This window comes from Callithrix jacchus, chromosome 6, assembly GCF_049354715.1.
Source record: "Callithrix jacchus isolate 240 chromosome 6, calJac240_pri, whole genome shotgun sequence".
Taxonomy (NCBI): Eukaryota; Metazoa; Chordata; class Mammalia; order Primates; family Cebidae; genus Callithrix; species Callithrix jacchus.
In genome coordinates, this window is record NC_133507.1 from 59,081,985 (window position 1) to 59,101,346 (window position 19,362).

The following is a 19,362-nucleotide window of genomic DNA, read 5'->3' on the forward strand; positions in this document are numbered from 1 at the left end:
CTAAATGTCAGAGGCATTTGAACCAGGGCAACTCCATCCTGAATAGGAGCTGAGTGAAAATAAGGCTGAAACTTACTGGGCTGCATTCCCGGAAGGTTAGGCATTCTTAGCCACAGGATGAGACAGGAGGTTAGCAGAAAATACAGGTCATAAAGACCTGGCTGATAAAACAGGTTGTGTTAAAAAAAAAAAAAGAAAAAGCTAGCCAAATCTCACCAAAACCAAGGTGGTGATGAAAGGGACCTCTGGTCATCCTCATTGCACATTATATGCTAATTATAATGCATTAGCATGTGAAAAGACACTCCCACCATCTCCTTGACAGTTTACAAATGCATGGCAACATCAGGAAGTTACCCTATGTGGCCTCCAAGGAGGACTCCTCAGTTCTGGGAATTGCCAATGCTTTTCCCAGAAAACTCATGAAAAATCCACTGCTTGTTAAGCATATAATCAAGAAACAACCGTAAAAATGGGTTACCAGCAGGCTTCGGGGCTTCATTGCCTATGGAGCACCCATGCTTTTATTTCTTTACTTCCCTAATAAACTTGCTTTCACTTTATTCTATGGACTCACCCAGAATTCTTTCTTAGGCAACATCCAGGAAACCTGTCTTGGAATCTGGATTGCGACCTCTTTCCAGTAACACAATCGTCATACCAGTGAAAAATTGAAACTTTTTCCTCACGATCAAAAGACAAGGATTCACACACTCACCACTTCTACTCAATATATTATAGTAACAGAAGTCTTAGCTGGGGCAATTAGGTAAGAAAAAGAAATAAAAGACATCAACCTCAGAAAGGAAGAAGTCAAATTATCTCTGTCCACGATCTTATATGTAGAAAACCCTAAAGATTCCACATTAAGGTCAGGTGCAGTGTTCATGTCTGTAATCCCAGCACTTTGGGAAGCCGAGACAGGTGGATCATGAGGTCAGGGGTTCGAGACCAGCCTGGCCAACATGGCTAAACCCCAGCTCTACTAAAAATACAAAAATTAGCTGGGTGTGGTGGTGGGCACCTGTTATCCCAGCTACTCAGGAGGCCAAGGCAGGAGAATCACTTGAACCCAGGAGGTGGAGGTTGCTGTGAGCTGAGACTGTGTCATTGCACTCCAGCCTGGGTGACAAGAGCAAGACTTCATCTCAGAAAAAAAAAAATCCACATTAAAAAAATTATTAGAATTGATAAATGTTAGAACTAACTTTAGCAACATTGTTTGATATAAAATCAACACCCAAAACTCAGTTGCTTTTTTTTTTTTTTTTTTTGAGACAGAGTCTCACTCTGTCACCCTGGCTGGAGTGCAGTGGTATGATCTCAGCTCACTGCAACTTCCACCTCCCAAGTTCAAGCAACTCATGATCAGCCTCCTGAGTAGCTGGGATTACAGGCGCCCTCTGCCACACCTGGCTAATTCAGTTGAATTTTTAACCACTAAAAATGAACTAGTCAAAAAAGAAATTAAGGAAACAGTTCCATTTACAATAGCATCAAAATACAACAGAAATAAATTTAATCAAAGAGACAAAAGACTTCACCAAAAACTATAAGACATTGCTCAGAGAAATTAAGGCACAAATAAATGAGTGGACATAACTCTTCATTGATTGGAAGACTTAATATTGTTAAAATGTCCATACTACCCAAAGCATTCTACAGATTCAATGTAATCCTTATTAAGAATCAATGGCATCTTTTGCAGATACAAAAAGTATCCTAAAATCCATATACAACCGCAAAGGACCCAGAAGAGCCAAAACAACCGTAAGAAAAAGAGCAAAGTTAGAGAACTCACATTTCCTGAATTCAAAACATATTACAAAGCTACAGAAAGTAATCAAAACATATGGTGCTGAAATAAAGACAAATAGACCAATTAAATAAAATAGAGTGGCCCAGAAATAAACACACACAAATATGTGAAAAAATAATATTTGAAAAGGGCACCAAGACTGTACAATGGGGTAAGATAATCTCTTCAACAAACAGTGTCAGGAAAAGTGGATATCAACTGCAAAAGAATAAAATTGAACTGTTAGAATACACAAAAATCAAATCAAAATGGATTAAAGATTAAAATGCAAAAACGGAAACTATAAAACTCCTAGAGGAAAACATAGGAGAAAAACTTCATGACTTCATATCTAAAAAAACAATTTTTTAGATATGAAACCAAAACCTAAGCCATAAAAGCAAATATAGACAACGAGACTACATAAAACTAAAACTTCTACTCAACCAAGGAAACAATCAAGGGAGTGCAGAGATAACCTATGGAATGGGAGAAAGTATTTTCAAACCATACAGCTAATAAAGGATTCACATGCAAAATATATAAGGAACTCCTAAAACTAAATAGTAAAAAGCCAAAGTAACAACAACAACAACAACAACAACAACAAAAAGAAACAATTTAAATGTGGACTTCAATACACGTATCTCCAAAGAAGGCATACAAATGGCTACGAGGTATATGAAGAGATACTTGGTATCACTGAACATCAGGGAAATGAAAATCAAAACCATAATGAGATGAAATAGTACCTCATACCTACTAAGATGGTCATCATCAAAGAAACAGAAACAAGTGTTGAAGATAGATAGAAATTAGAACCCTCTGTACTGCTGGTGGGAATACAAAATGGTACAACTGCTATGGAAAATGTAGCATAAAGCTTCCTCAAAAAAATTAAAAATAGATCTAACATATGATACAGCAATCCCACTTCTGAGTATGTATCTAAGAGAATTGAAAACAAGATCTCTAAGAGATATTTGCACTTATTCAAAGGGCCAAGAAATGTAAACAAACCGAATGCCTACCGACAGGTGAATAGAAAAAGAACATATGGTATATATATATAATTGAATACCAAGCCTTAAAAAAAACAAGGAAATCCTGCCATGCGCTATAACATGGATGAAGCTGGGGGACATTATGCTAAGGGAAATAAGCCAGTCACAGGAACATAGTACTGCATGATTCCACTTACGTGAGGTATCTGAAAGTAGTCAAACTCACAAAAGCAGAGAGTAGAATGGTAGCCGTCAGTGGCTGGGGGCAGGAGGAAGTGGGAGCTGCTATTCAGTTGGTACTGGGTTTTAGTCACATAATATGAAAAACTTCTAGAGATCTGCTGTACAAAAATGTGCACATAGTTGATGCAGTATCGTATACTTAAAAAGAAAGATTTCATGTCATATATATATTGTTTTACTGTAACAAGAAAAAGACTCCAACTGGGACAGTGATTAGCACTGCTTATCACTAAAAGTCATGAATATGGAAGAAAAAAGACACTGAAGGAAGTTTTCCTGAGAAAGGAGTCAGATAATAGAGTACATCATTGTGAGGGTTTAGGACACAGACACTGATTAGTAGACCAGGCAGTAAGGATCCTTCAGGGGAGGAAAAATATCTTTTTATCTACCCATCCTAGGCTCATGGTTGAGGCCCTTATAACAAAGGACAGATTAACAAGGGAAAAGTATAAAAATTTACTTAATATAAGTTTTAGGTGACTCTAGAGCCTTTTTAAGGAAATAAAAAGGAGAGTAGTAAAGAAATAAAAGAAGTGTCATCTAATGGTAAGAAACTGGGGAAAGAGCAAGGCCTATTTGTTTAGATTCTTCTCTGTGTCCCTGTGTCTTCAGAGATAAAGATATTTCTTTCATGTGGGTAGAAGACCACCAGTTCCTATGTGACAGTCTTACAGCCTGCTTTAGGGGAAGGTCAGAAAAATCCTTCCTAGATTTTATGAGAGAAGGAAGTGGGGGCTAAGAGTGACATTCCTGCTTCTGCCATTTTCTCAAATTCCTTCAGCTTAAAATATTCAATAGGTCAAGGGGCCATATTTTGGGATAGTGAGCCCTGAACCCCACTAATCCCTCTACACATAAGGAGAAACGTGGCCACCTGCAGTGAATCAGTGGGGTGGGGAGTGGGAGAACGCAGCCCCTGAATCCTGGGGCCGGTGAAGTTGTACAGGGCCTTGCATTTGTCAGGGGCGTGACCTCAAACTTTTCAAAGCCTCAGTTTCCTTGTCCATAATAAGAAAACAGTACTACCTGTTTTTCTCGCATAATACTTCTCAGAGTTATTAAGGGGATTTAACAAGACAACTCACAAAACACGTCGTCAACACAGGACTAGAGGAAGGCAAGTATTCATTTCGCATTAGGCACTATTTTATTATTATTTTCTGTGAACTGTTCACAAAGGTCTCAAAGCATAAAGAAAAGACCAGGAAATCTTACCAATTCTCTACGTAAGCACTGGTTAGTCAAAAAAACAAAAACAAAACTATGAAAGGTTAGAAAAAATGATGAGGCAACTCTTGGCCACTCAGATCCCTCCCACATTTCACCTTTGAAGAGTCTGAATGGCCTGCTCACTACCCCACCCACCCTTCACCACTTCCCTGATTCCTCTTCCCCTAGACCAAGTGCGTGAAGAGATTTGTTTGCCTTTTTACCTACAGTGTCATTTGATTCCGTAGCAAAATAAAAAGTTGTTAATGAAAGGAAGTGCTGCAATTTGTGCATATGCAAGACACTCAAGATTTCAAAGTTTCAGCAAGTCTAGCACAAAGATGTCCAAATGTTTTCACTGGCGATATCTTCAGAGGCTAAACTGTGATTAATAGCCCAGAAAGAACCCTTTGAAGCAGGATTGGTGACATCAAAGTCGTAATCCAGGGGTGGCAGGAGCTTTATAATGAGTGGGAAGCATTTTAACACATTTCAAAGGATTTACAGCATGAATAAACAATAGACCTCAGCAGATGCGCCACACACACCTTTCAGAAACATAACCTATACAAAGTTTCCATTTTAATTTAAACGTAAATACAGTGTTCACACTTCTTTCAAATGTTAAGCATCCTCAGTGCTTCACCCCCAAGACAGCCTCTTCTCAGCCCCAGAACATCCTCCTGTGCTTCTCAAAACTGCAACTACCAATGTGTGTCCTGTGTTGGAAACAGAAAACAGAAGTCAGAGACATCTAATGGAATTTATGTCCTGTGTGGGAACTGTGTTAAGGGAGAATCTGAATTGGAGCTTACAGTGATCTCACAGTTTCCTTGCTTCCAACTTAAAGAAAAAGATACAAGTGGTCTGAAGACAGAGGTGGAACTTTTAAAAGATGGCAATTTTCCTACTGCTTCAGAGGATTTTCCTTGCTTGGAAAGTACCCCAGAACCCAGGGTTTCATCTGTAGTCATCTTTTAAGAACTGCCCCAAAGGATAGCTTGTGGTTTTAAATAATCAAACACAGAATTCAGTCTCCCTCTGCTGCATCCTCTGGGTTTATAGGACTTGTTGCAGGGTTCCAGTGGTGACTGTTGGTGGGCATTTGTTTGAGAAATTTTCCTGCTTTAATTTTCTCTCCAAACCCCAGAAATAGGCTTATAAACTAAGAAATGATTGCAAAGCAGTGCTGAAATGTCAAAAGTTGTTTGTGTCAAATAGCTACAAATATAAGGAGCTGCAAAAAAAATCAGATGCTTCAGTTCCTCCGTTACAAAATGAAGTTATCTTAGTAGACCCGAGAACTGAAATCATGTACCCCATATTCAGCTTAGCTATGAGAACCGAAACCACATCTTACCGTCTACAATACAATAAGCTTGTGTAATTCCTGTCTCCATTAGCATGACTTTCTTTTGCCAGGAGTCTCCAAGCCCAGGCAAATGGTTAGATTGCTCATCACAGAAACTTCCTGAAAGACTCATCAGCTCTTCCACGGAAAGGATCAACCTGACAGTTCATTCCCTATGATTCTATAAATCTCTCCTGTCAAAGTCCTCCCCTTGGTGTTTCCACCAGCCCTGGATTGCTGCTTTGTGATCCTTACCCAATCCTAATCAAAGGCCCTCACTTTGAAAGATGCTTCTTTAAAATAAATGTTGGCTCAACAAACTCTGACCTTGACTTCCCTTCTCCAAGACACTGCCGAAGCTTGGAGAGGTGGTGGGAAGCAATAAACTCCACTTTTGTGTTACCAGCGAGTTTTGTTGGTAATGTTTGGGAGCAAGCTTGGGACAGACGTAGGCTAATGCAATACTTGCAGTAATTAACATGTTCCAATTTCAGTTTATAATACTGTAGCTAACAAAACACAAGGAGTTAAATTCAGTACATAGTTGTATAAAAACATACTATAAAAAATACTATAGTAGCTAAGTGCAGTGGCTCTCATCTGTAATCCCAGAATTTGGGAAGGTAAAGTGGAGGATCGCCTAAGCCCAGGAGTTTGAGACCAGCCTGGGCAACATAGAGAGACCCCGTCTCTACAAAAAATTTTAAAAATTAGCTGGGTGTGATGGCATGCCTGGGGTCCCAGCTACTCAGCAGGCTGAAGTGGTAGGATCAGTTGAGTCCGGGAGGTTGAGGCTGCAGTGAGCCATGATCACACCACTGCACTCTAGCCTGGGCAACTGAGCAAGACCTCATCTCAAAAAACACAAACCTATAGTATTTTGTATGGTAAAAAACTTTTTTCATCTTTACATAACCATCTCTCCTAAATCTATAACAAAAATTTATTTTAGATTTGATACATCGAAGTAACTTAAGATAGACACAAAATATGACACAGCTGTGGGAAGCCAAGAAAAGGCAATCACGTGTGATGTTAAATTTTGTTCCACAGTTTTTACTTTCTCCCTTAGCATTTATCTACAGCTTTAAGGTTTAATATAAACAAATGGGCAAAGCAGGATGGAAGAGTTCCCAGCCCACTTGGACATGACCTAATCTCTTATGAAAAGAATATGGATAATGTATATATAGTCACGTGTTGCTTAATGACAGGGATATATTCTGAGAAAAGAGTTATAGGGAATTTTGTCATTATGCGAGCAGCATAGAGGTACTTACAAAAACCTAGATGTATAGCCTCTGCACACTGTGACAATTACAGATAGAAGATGAAATCACTTTTGTCAGACAAAATAGGGCTGAGAAGGCCTGAAAAAGAGGAGACTCATGCTTACATGTCTGAGATAAGAACTGTTTCCAAGGACTTTCTAAAAACCCCACAAAAAACCTTTTTGCATCCTTCATGCATCTCCTGCTTTTAATAAGGTTTATCACTAGGCATTCTATAGGACTGCAGTAATTCAGTTAAGATGTTCTCAGAAGAACACTTGCCCAGTAACAGAATCTCCACCAATGAACTGACAACTCTGGCTTTGAACCTCTGGAACCAATGAACTCTATTTCTAAGCAGCTTATGAAAATCTCTTTTTTACTAATAAAAGCTCCCCTAACCGTTCCCTCACTGAATGCACTGGTGGCTTGCCATTTTATGCCATTCCAGATTATAATCCTTATTTATATTCCTAAATTTTATATTTATAGATAATTTTCTGTGTGTGTGTGTGTGTGTGTGTGTGTGTGTGTGTGTGTGTGGTTTTTTTGTTTTTTTAAGGTTGATACACCCAGGCTATATGGTATAGCATATTTCTCCTAGGCTAAAAACCTGTATAGTATGTTGCTGTATGGAATACTGTAGGCAATTAAAACACAATGAAAAGTATTTGCACATCTAAACACAGAAAAGGTACAGCAAAAATATGATATAAAATGTAAACAAACAGTACACCTATATAGCCCACATAACATGAACGAGGCTTGCAGGACGGGAAGTTTCTCTGGGTGAGTCAGTGAGTGAGTGGTACGTGAAGGCCTAGGACATTACTGTCCACTACTGTAGACTTTATAAATACTGCATACTTAGGCTACACTACATTTATTTAAAAATATTTTTCTTTCCTTTTTTTAGACAGAGTCTTACTCTGTCACCCAGGTTGAAGTGCAGTGGCACAATCTCGGCTCACTGCAAACTCCGCCTCTGGGTTCAAGCGATTTTCCTGCCTCAGCCTCCTGAGTAGCTGGGATTACAAGCATGTGCCACTATGCCCAGCTGATATTTTTCATATTTTTAGTAGAAATGGTGTTTTACCATGTTGGCCAGGCTGGTCTCGAATATCTGACCTCATGATCCACCCACCTTGGCCTCCCAAAGTGCTGGGATTACAGGCATGAGCCACCACGCTGGCCTTCTTTGTCTTCAATAATAAATTAACCACTTACCATAACTTTACAAACTTTAAAATCTTAAAAAACTTTTTGACTCTTGGCTAGGCGTGGTGGCTCACGCCTGTAATCCCAGCACTTTGGGAGGCTGAGGCAGGCAGATCTTGAGGTCCGGAGATCAAGACCATCCTGGCCAAAACAGTGAAACCCCATCTCTACTAAAATATAAGAAAAAATTAGCCAGGCATGGTGGTGTGCGCCTGTGGTCCCAGCTACTCGGGAGGCTGAGGCAGGGGAATCGCTTGAACCTGGGAAGCAGAAGTTACAGTGAGCTGAGATGGTGCCACTGCACTCCAGCCTAGTGACACAGTGAGACTCCCTCTCTAAAAAAACAAAAAACAAAAAAAAACTTCCTTTACTCTTTTGAAATAACACTTAGCTTAAAACACAAACACATTGTAAGATGTACAAAAATATTTTCTTCGTATCTTGATTCTATAAGTCTTTTTAAATTTTAAGATCTTTTTAAAAATTTGTCTCTTTACTTTTTAATATTTTAATTAAAAACAAAGACACTAGGTCAGACACTAAGTCAGATGCCTATAATCCCAAAACTTTGGGAGGTCAAGGTGGATAGATCATGAGGTCAGGAGTTCAAGACCAGCCTGACCAAGATGGTGAAACCCCATCTCTACTAAAAATACAAAAATTTTCCAGGTGTGGTGGTGAGCACCTGTAATCCCAGCTATTCAGGAGGCTGAGGCTGAGAATTTCTTGAACCCGGGAGGCAGAGGTTGCAGTGAGCAGAGATTGCGCCACTGCACTCCAGCCTGGGGGACAGAGTGACACTCCATCTCAAACAAAAAAACAAAAAACAAAGACACTAACGCACACACTAGCAGAGGCCTACACAGGGTGAGGATCATCAATATCACTGTCTTTTACCTCCACACATCTTGTCCCACTGTAAGGTCTACGGAGCAGTAACAGGGAGTTGTCTTCTCCTCTAATCACAAAGCCTTCTCTATAATCACAATGCCTTCTTCTAGAATACCTCCTGAAGAACCTGCCTGAGGCAGTGTTACAGTTAACTTAAAAGAAATAAGTAGGAGCACACGCTAACTTAATAACTTAAAATCATACTATAGCATATATGTAAACCAGTAACATAGTTGTTTATTATCATTATTCAGTGCTATGATAAGTGGATCTGCTGTATTTTAGAAAACTGGCAGCACGGTAGGCTTGTATCAGCATCACCACAAACACGTGAGTAACGCTTTACAAGGCTAGGATGTCACTAGGAGACAGGAATTTTTCAGCTCCATAGCAATCTCATGGGACCCCAGTTGTATGTGTGGTCTGTCATTGACTGAAATGTCATTATGTGATGCACATAACTATGTATAGAAGGGATTGCAGCTTTGTGGAGGGAAGGAATCAAGAGTTAAGTAAGAGACCACACTGTCCTTCCATCTGTTTTCCTGAAAAAAGGTATGCACAGATAACAAATTCACTGTCTTTTCTGAATATACAACTTTATCATGCACATGAGAAATTCAAAGCCCCAAAGAAACCCCTCCCTATTCTTGTATTGACTTTTAATTGGCAGTTGTCTGGTATTTCAAGGAATTTCTACATAATTAACACCTTTAGACTATTTGCTTGAAGAAAGCCAAACCAATGTTTTCACTAACTTTTTTCTTTAGAATGTAAACAGCTTGTAAGATTTGTGACCCAGGGATCTGAAACTGTAGAGCTAGGGAACAAATAGTAACTCCTTCTTCTCTCCTTAAGCATTAAAACTCATCGACAGGATGTCAGTCCAGCAAACGACTGTACCGAATCCAAGACTCTCAAGGAGCTAACGAGCCTTCTCCTTCCTAACGCAGCCAAGAGTGGAGTTGCTCTGTTTTCTGCATTTTATTGCCACATTGGCAGAAGGTCAGTCTCTTTTAATGACAAGACCTTCCTCTTAGAGCCAGATGAAGGAAGCTCTTCCCATATGTTCTGGGTGGAGTTTGCTTGAAAATAACATGGCTGCCACATGGCATGATATGTATTCACCAAAGTACAAGAGCCTATAACTGTTGACATTTAACCAAAAACTGCCCAAGAAGACCATTTAAAAACACAATAAAATAAAAGCCACATACACATGTCTGTCAGCACCCATGTCACTGAGATATGAGAATGGTTTATTCCAATCTCAGAGCAATTAGAGATAGTCCTGGGCAAAATCATAATTTGGGCAAAAGATGTATTCAAATTCCCCATGTCCCTTTTCACCTCTCTATTTCCACTTCTGAGGGTGCAACATGGGTTTAATGCTGTCACGTCCCTATCCCAATATCCAGTTCCCCCTGCTTCGCTGTCCCACCCTTGAACTTTTCCATGCAGTACACACCTCCTCCATATTCCCATCAAATCTCCTTTTGTCTTTGTTCCAAACCTATGGGTTACTATTCATCTGACACTTAATCCAGGTATAATGTGTTAATGGACAAATGAATATATTAATTCATTCAGGTGAGATGTTTATATGATTAAAAAAAAAAAGCTACCTAGAAAAAAAATTTACGAAATTACTCTATTGATGGGAATGTTGAGTACCTACAGATGATCTAGGGTCTAGGTAAGGGGGACAGTTTTGAGATAGGATATCTTTCATTTAATGATGCTCAAGTTATTCATACTTTGAAATAATACAGTAAAGGCCTTCTATGGGTCTTATAAGGTATTAATAGAATGCAGTTGGCATATATATGAGGGATTCTTTCCAGGACCCCCAGGTATACCAAAATCTATGCAGTCAGCTCTGAAGAACCCACATATAAGTTGGCCCTCCATATATGCAGTTTTGCATCCAACCAATACTGTATTTTTGATCTGCATTTGGTTGAAAAAAAAAAAAAAACAAAACCCTGTATATAAGCGGACCTGCACAGTTCAAATCAACATTGTTCAAGAGCCAACTATACAGTTCTTTGTTTCAAGGAGAGGACAGCCCAGAGAAGCTCTTGTGGGAAGGGGAAAGGCTGGCACATAAAGAATTCATTGCAATGTAAACTGGTGAGTGTTAGAATAAACCTCTGAATAAAGTGACATGAAGAGACAGAACACTAAGTTTTCATGAGAAAATGAGGAAAACAAAAACTGAAGAGCAGGCAGGGAATGAGCCAGATTTTGAAAGCAAAACATGAATTTGGTAGGAAATGGAAGCTATTCTATCTGGAAGTCAAGGACAAGACGGACACAGAATGTAAACCCGAAGGTTCCAGAGAGTTCCAGAGAGTTTGTAAGGCAAATTCCCAGAAGGCTTCTTATTTTAAAATTAGACATTTAATAATAGCATTAAAACATTTATTATTTTACCCTTGCAAGAATAAAAACAAGTTACTTACCACTCCCTTCCCATGAGAATGCTACCTATGGGCACAGTTTTAGGGGAAAGAAAATATGGGCAGGAAGGCTTTGCTAAGGTATCATAAGTCACTGGTCGGACTGTGAACAAAAGCCTGTTCTGCTCTTCAGGTAGAATGCCCATTCATCCATGTGGCCAAAGGTAGGGTTTCGATACAAACTAGTAGGGAACTCCTTCCAGTTAGTACAGTACTGATACAGCCAAAGTCTTGAGTAAAATCTCATATGGGTCAGGTAGTTTCATACAGAGAAATTACATTTCACAGTCTAAGAACAGAATCCTAAATAAAATGCTCAGACTGGAGTGAATAAACTGATTAATGCAAAGTAAAAAATTCCTCCCTAGAAGATTTGCACAACACACCTATCTATTGATGGTAGGTCAGTCATATAATTTCCCACAACACCTATGCTTCCTTGTGTTTTTAAGCCTGAGAAAGTTACACAGGGCTTCCATGAACAAGACACTGTTAGCCTTCCATTGTGCAGGATTATGATTCAGTGCTTGGAACTATAAATGCTTTTTTGAGTTTTCCTCTTTAGCATGGAAGCAATAAAAAGGACACTGGAAAGTGAGAAACTTGGATTCTTATGCCAAACCTGCCACTGACCTAAGGAGATCATGTCTACTCTTTATGACTTACTAGCATTATATGTCAAATGAGGAGTCTGAGAAGATCAGTGGTTCTGCACTTGTGTGTCATGGCATTCCAACATGGTGCCCACAATAAACACCTTTGTGGCTACGTAGCTTCGCCTAGATCAATGCCAGGCATGTGGCGTAGACAGGGGTGGACTGTTCTCTGAAAGGGAACTAGATAGAACAAACAGTGTGTAATATCAGCCTGGTGCCAAAATAAAAGATTGCATGACATCTGTGGCCAGGACACGTGTGAGCTTTACCTAAGCTGATCAAGGCGGTAAACAGTATTGTTCAAAAACCAACAACATGCTGAACAACAAGCAAACGAGTAAGTGCAATAACTGGCCTCAAGTTGGAGTTAAAGTTAAGTAGGCCAGGTGTGGTGGCTCACACTTCTAATCCCAGCATTTTGGGAGGCTGAGGTGGGCAGATCACCTGGGGTCCAGAGTTCGAGACCAGCCTGGCTGATATGGCAAAACCCCATCTCTACTAAAAATACAAAAAATTAGCTGGGTGTGGTAGCGCATGCCTGTAATCACAGCTACTCAAGAATTGCTTGAACGCAGGAGGTGGAGGTTGCAGTGAGCTGAGATCACACCACTGCACTCTAGGCTGGGCAACAGAGCGAGACTCCATCTAACAACAACAAAAATATTAAGTAGCGTTAGGCTTGCATCAAGCTCTGAAATTTTTTCTATAGTTGTAAAATATATCCCAAAAGACCCCTGAAGTGGGGGAAATAAGAAAGAACAAAATAAAGGTGATAAAACGAAAATATGTGAAATGTGTTATTTCTGAGCAGTTCAGTAGGCAACAGAACGAGTGGGTGGTGATGATAGCCTGGCTTAAAGGGAGGAAGCTTAGATGGTGGTTTTACTGAGGCCTGGATATTTCATTTGCCAATGCTCTCTTCACAGCTAACACAAGCAATCAGCACTGGCTCTGTTGCTATGACCTCTTCAGTTATTCCTCCTTCTTTGCTTCACTATTGTGGCTAAAGTGAGCTTATTCAGTTCTCTAATTTTTTTTTTTTTTTTTTGAGGCAGAGTTTCACTCTTGTGCAGGCTGGAGGGCAGTAGTGCAATCTTGGCTCACCGCAACCGCCGCCTCCCGGGTTCAAGAGATTCTCCTGCCTCAGCCTGCTGAGTAGCTGGTATTACAGGCATGTGCCACCATGCCTGGCTAATTTTATATTTTTTTAGCAGAGACGGGGTTTCTTCATGTTGGTCAGGCTAGTCTCAAACTCCTGACCTCAGGTGAGCCACCCACCTTGACCTCCCAAAGTGCTGAGATTACAGGCATGCGCTATCTTGCCCAGTTCTCCACTTTTTAAAATATCATTCTTGTTCCTTAGCACATGAGAGAGGAGACAAAGGTATTGTTTTTTGCTTCCTTTCTGCAATGTTTTTAAGATTAATGAATTCAAGGTGTTCATTTTCAACATCTTTATGACATCTATTCTCCTACTAAAAGATTATGCTTCCTTTTTTTTTTTTGAGACAGAGTTTCGCTCTTGTTACCCAGGCTGGAGTGCAATGGTGCAATCTCGGCTCACCGCAACCTCCGCCTCCTAGGTTCAGGCAATTCTCCTGCCTCAGTCTCCCAAGTAGCTGGGATTACAGGCGCACGCCACCATGCCCAGCTAATTTTTGTATTTTTAGTAGAGATGGGGTTTCACCATGTTGACTAGGATGGTCTTGATCTCTTGACCTTGTGATCCACCCGCCTCGGCCTCCCAAAGTGCTGGGATTATAGGCATGAACCACCGCGCCCGGCCCAAGATTATGCTTCTTTTACATATTTGCATATACCAGCCATTTAGAAAAACTGGGTACTAATGTGAAGACAATAATCACTTATATATGTTTTTTTTTTTCTATTGGGTCTCTGAAAGCATTCAAGGTTAGCTTTTGATTTGTAGGTATCAAAGTCTAATTTTCACATTTACCAATTATTTTTGCTCTATTTTAAAGAATGACTATTCCATGTCACTGCTCTTTTATAAAAGAATCTAGTATAAAAATCCATGTGTATGTGTATATCCTTGGGAAAAACTATAGCAACTTGAGAATTCAGAAAATAAGGAGATACACACTGAAATGAGTGGTATTCTGCAGGAAACTAAACTTGCAATTGGCCGGCAATACTCATATCTAAGCTACATTATCATGTTTCTGAACACCCACGTATACACATTTCTCACAGATGCATGTATAACCTACTCATAAAATGCCAATGCCCGGAATCACTTCTTCCATTGAATCTTATATATTTCATGGCATTGAAGAATGAAGTTCATTGTTTTTTGGAGACCTTGGCTTTATGGAACTATAATACTGTATTGTCCAAAATAACTGATTTCAAAAAGACTTTCTAAATTAAAGTACTATCTGACAGACTTTAATGTAAATCTGTTTTTTTTTTTTTTTTTTGGAAAGAGTGAAACCTATTGAGAATAAAGGCCAACAAAGATTATTTTCTGATGAAGGAACGCTACAAGCATCACTGATTCTAGAGGTTGCAGCTAGTCAGCACAATTGTGTCTATGTCCTTTAAAATCAATGTAAATATGCTATCTTATATTAGTATATATTGTATTAATCTTTAGAAATGATTTGGCTCCTTATAGTGATTACAACCCCTTTGAAGCCAGGTACTAAGTATCTATTTCTATTCCCATTAATTAATTAAAAAAAAATTTTTTTTTATTGAGATGCAGTTTCGCTCTTGTTGCCCAGGCTGGAGTGCAATGGCGTAATCTCTGCTCACTGCAACCTTCACCTCCCAGGTACAAGCAATTCTCCTGCCTCAGCTTCCTGAGTAGCTGAGATTACAGGCATGTGCCACCACGCCCGGCTAATATTGTATTTTTTAGTAGAGACCGAGTTTCTCCATGTTGGTCAGGCTGGTCTTGAACTCCCAACCTCAGGTAATCCACTCGCCTCGGCCTCCCAAAGTGCTGGGATTACAGGTGTGAGCTGTAATCCAACACCTGGCTCAAAAAATATTTCTTCAGCAACTGCTGTAAGACTTGCAAAGTGCCCTTTGCCTAAGCCTTCACATAGACATGAAAGAAAAAAAGAAAAAGGTCAAATGAACTAGAAGAACATTTTAGAATGTGCCTACCCTAGCTGCCTAGAGAGAGATTATATCTACTATCTCTTGGCAAACATCAGTATCACAGGTTCTTCTTTCAGTCATCCAAGAACACTTATGGCTCATTATCCTCAGGAGGTAAGCAATTGACTATGAACCATTTTGCAGGGCTAGTGTAGCACCATGGATGAGTGATAAAACTGAATGAAATAGATTTATGGTTTAAATATTTCTAGAGAATGTCTCATCAAAGGCAAAGATGTTAACTAATGATGCAACACTGAAAGCTATCCATGAATCTAATTAACACTGTGTCTGTGACATTCTAAGACATGGGGGACATTCTAAGCTGCATGAGGGCAAACACTGAGTCTATTCTACTTAGCACCTCGTACCTAGTGCTTAGTACAATATACCTAGCATATAGTAAGCATTCAATAATTATTTGTGAATGGATAAGTGAATGAATGGTGTGGCACTAAATTTTTTTTAATTTTTCAATTTAACATGACATCCAAAGCCCTCCAGAAGCAGATACCAGCTTACCCCACTTTCCCCAACATACCATGAACTCTTAGCTGGTCTCTGGACATGCCACGATCCTTTCACATTTCAGACTTTTTGCTCAGGCTATTTGATGCCTGGATTGCAGAGGTACAGTTAAGAATGCCTGTATCAGCCAGGCACGGAGGCTCACACCTGCAATGCCACAACTTTGGGAGGCCGAGGTGGGCAGATCACAAAGTTAGGAGTTTAAGATTAGCCTGGCCAACATGGTGAAACCCTCTCTCTACTAAAAATACAAAACTTAGCTAGGTGTGCTGGTGGGCACCTATAATCCCAGCTACTCAGGAGGCTGAGGCAGGGGAATTGCTTGAATCCAGGAGGCAGAAATTGCAGTGAGCTAAGATTATGCCATTGTACTCCAGCCTGGGTTACAGAGTGAGACTTTGACTGCAAAAAAAAAAGCATGCCTGTATTAAAATACCTTATGTACCCCCTATAAATATATACACCTACTATGTTCCTACAAAAATTTAAAATAAGAATCAAAAAAAAAAAAAAGAAAAAAGGTTGTATGTTTTAGGGTCAAACCACCAGGGATTTGTCTCAGCTCTGCCTCACTTATTAGGAGGTCTTGGGGGACTTGACTTGACTTCTTAGTATCTGGGTTTCATCCACCACAGAGGGCTGGACGAATGTTTACTGAGCATGCGAAATAAAGTGTTCCTGTTAAATTTATAGTTAACAGAGTTTCAATGGTGAGTGGAGATGCAGATGTTGATGGTGCAGAAAATCTGACTGGAGCCACATGGAACCTTTAGAAGTGCTAGTTAGCCAAGGAATTTTAGTTCAAGCTAAATCAGTTGGCTCAGCTTAGTGATGATCTCTTCAGCATATATACATATGTATTTTATTTATAATTGACACAATTAATTGTACATATTTATGAAGTTCAGCATATATTTTGAAATTTATAAAACAGCTCTTAATTAGGAGTTTTGGTTAATCAGAGTTTTACAGACTATCCAATTTTCTAGTGCCTAAAGCCTCCTTAAATATTGAATTGGATGACTAGGAAAAAAGTAAATAAATTGAATAATATAAAGTTTGGGGGTTTATTTTATTCTTTCTTGTATATCTTCTTTTTAAGAGATGAGGTCTTGTTCTGTCACCCAGGCTAGAGTGCAGTGACACAATCATAGCTCACTGCAGTCTCTAACTCCTGGGCTCAAGCAATCCTGACTCAGCCTCCTGAGTAACTGTGATTATAGGTGTGAGCCCTGGTACGTCCTGTTTATCTTCTTAAGGTAAACACAGAAATCTCAAACCCTCAAGAAAAAACAGAGAAAGAGAAAAAACAAATGTTACCTACTGCTTTATTGTAAAAAAAAAAAAAAACAAAAAGAAATCAAAGATTAAGGAAATAAATATGGAAATTGACATTGTTGTCTCATATTTGTCATTCTGCTCCAGATCAAAAAATATTTAACAATGCTTAAATACTAACATTTATTGAGGGCTTACAATGTAGTAGATACTGCACTAAATGTTTTAAAATGAATTACTTAATACTACAACCCAGTTAGCCATGTCACCAGTCCACAAAGAAAGAAAACTAAGGCAGAGTATTCAAGTCTCTTGCTCAAGCCATAGCACTAAGTAGTAATGCTTGCAGAACCCATCAGGACGCTCCAGTTACACTATAATCATTTCAGGGATTTTGATCTTATTCAAGAAAGACCACTGAGTAGCTGATGGGATTGCTGCCTGGCCAAACCGATTGAGCCCAGTTGATTTTAGAGGATGTCTGGATTTTTTTTTTTTTTGGCTATTTACACACCAAACTAGGTCAACCGAACAGTGATTCCTACTGATTACCCGGTAATCACTATTGTTATGGAGAAGCCAAACCTAATCATCTGGAAAACAGTTGATGTGATTTTTGCATAACTTGAAGTGTCTTGTGAAATGCAAAGAATGGAACTACTCTACTAAAATCAAACCTTAACAAAATCTTAGCAGTCTTCCTTTGCAACCTCCAAATCTCAAGTTCAGTTAAGCAACACTTAATTTAGTTTACTGATGACTCCCATATGCAAGCCAGTAAAGTTCACAATTGTTGCTCTACACAGCTGTGCTTTACAGCATCTCTTTGCACCCAACATGTTGGCACCAAAGCAAAATGACTGACTTTGTGTTTCTAACATATAAACCAGACTGTTAGAAGGCGGTCTTGTGTTCTAAAGAGAAAAATACAGTTTCTATTAACATGACCTAAATTCCTAGGGAAAAAAATGTAAAGTTTTAATCCATCTTTAAGTAGAGAGATAATAATTATAATGGCTTTGTTTCTAACGTATTTGATTTAAAGTGCCAGGAGGTATCTGTTACTAAGGGAGGGAAATGACCTAAAAGCCCATTATAAAAAGATTTTATAGTGGGATGAATTAATAAACTATAAATGGCTTTGAGACCTTCTCTCCAATATGAGCTACTGAAGTATGAAATAAATATGAAAAAAGCATAGAATCTTTCATCTTAAATGGGAACATTTTTCCTTCCTATGAATGAAAAGGATGGTGGCAGAGAGAAGCAGAATTTATTTTTCTTCTAACTGACTATTTGAAAAATCAAAGCTTCTATGTTTGCTATACTTAGCAGGATCATTAAAGAAATAAAACAAAATGGTTCTAAATTGAACTTCCACTTAAAATGTACATTCACCTCCTTATGCAGGAGCTACGAAAGAACTATTAAAATGTGCTGGAGGAAGACGGTGAACCTGATTCACAACAGACGTTTTCCCAATATTAATTATCATAACTCATTATTAAAGTTTATTTTAGTTTTTCTTTGTGTAGCTTTTGGAAATGGATTTAATATCCACACTGGAAAGATGTCCTGGAAAAGGAAGATTCAGGGAGATCATCTGATCAGCACTGCCTTAACAATGATTCTTGACTCTCAAGGTGCTCCTCACAAAAACGCTCTCACTAATTTTGGATGTCTGGTACATGGGAGCCATCTCTTGGTATTTCCGCAGTAAAGATACCTATTGGATGTTCATAAACAATATTCCCCACGCCTTTTGGCCATGAAAATTTTATTCAGCTTACGCCTCTTCACACCACACAAACCTGGTGTTTCAAGAAAAACACTTTGGGAAACATTGCTCAATACTGATAATATGGAACACATATCTCTCTCCAAAAAGAACCCGGGAAACTGCTAAAAAGCTTTTGCTGAAACTCTGCAAAACTGGGAACAATGTCCCTTACACACCAGGAGATAATTTGAGGTCAACTCTGCACACAATAAAATATTTTATGAAGAAGCCAACCTGCAGAACTATTTTGTCCTATCCCACCTCACTTTATTTTCTTTAGGTGGACCAACAAGAAGGGCTCCTTGGCATTTCTGCATTTCTCTTTGAGAGCAGAAATGAGGCACTTCTGTGTCCGATGCGGTGATTCTCTGCAGTCATGCTACTCAATATGGTGGCTACCGCGCATATGAAATGTGGCTGGTCTAAATTGAAATGTGCCATAGATATAAAATACACATCCAATTTTGAAGACTTAGTACAAAATAATGTAAACTATTTCAATCACTTTTTTTTTAAGACGGAGTCTCCCTCTGTTGCTCAG

General features: G+C 39.1%; 1 protein-coding gene across 5 annotated transcripts in view; it reads right to left on the bottom strand.

Annotated features, from left to right (window-relative positions):
- MYO3B (myosin IIIB) overlaps positions 1-19,362 on the bottom strand; it is a 503,216-nt gene that overhangs the window by 224,757 nt on the left and 259,097 nt on the right. The window lies entirely within an intron of this gene.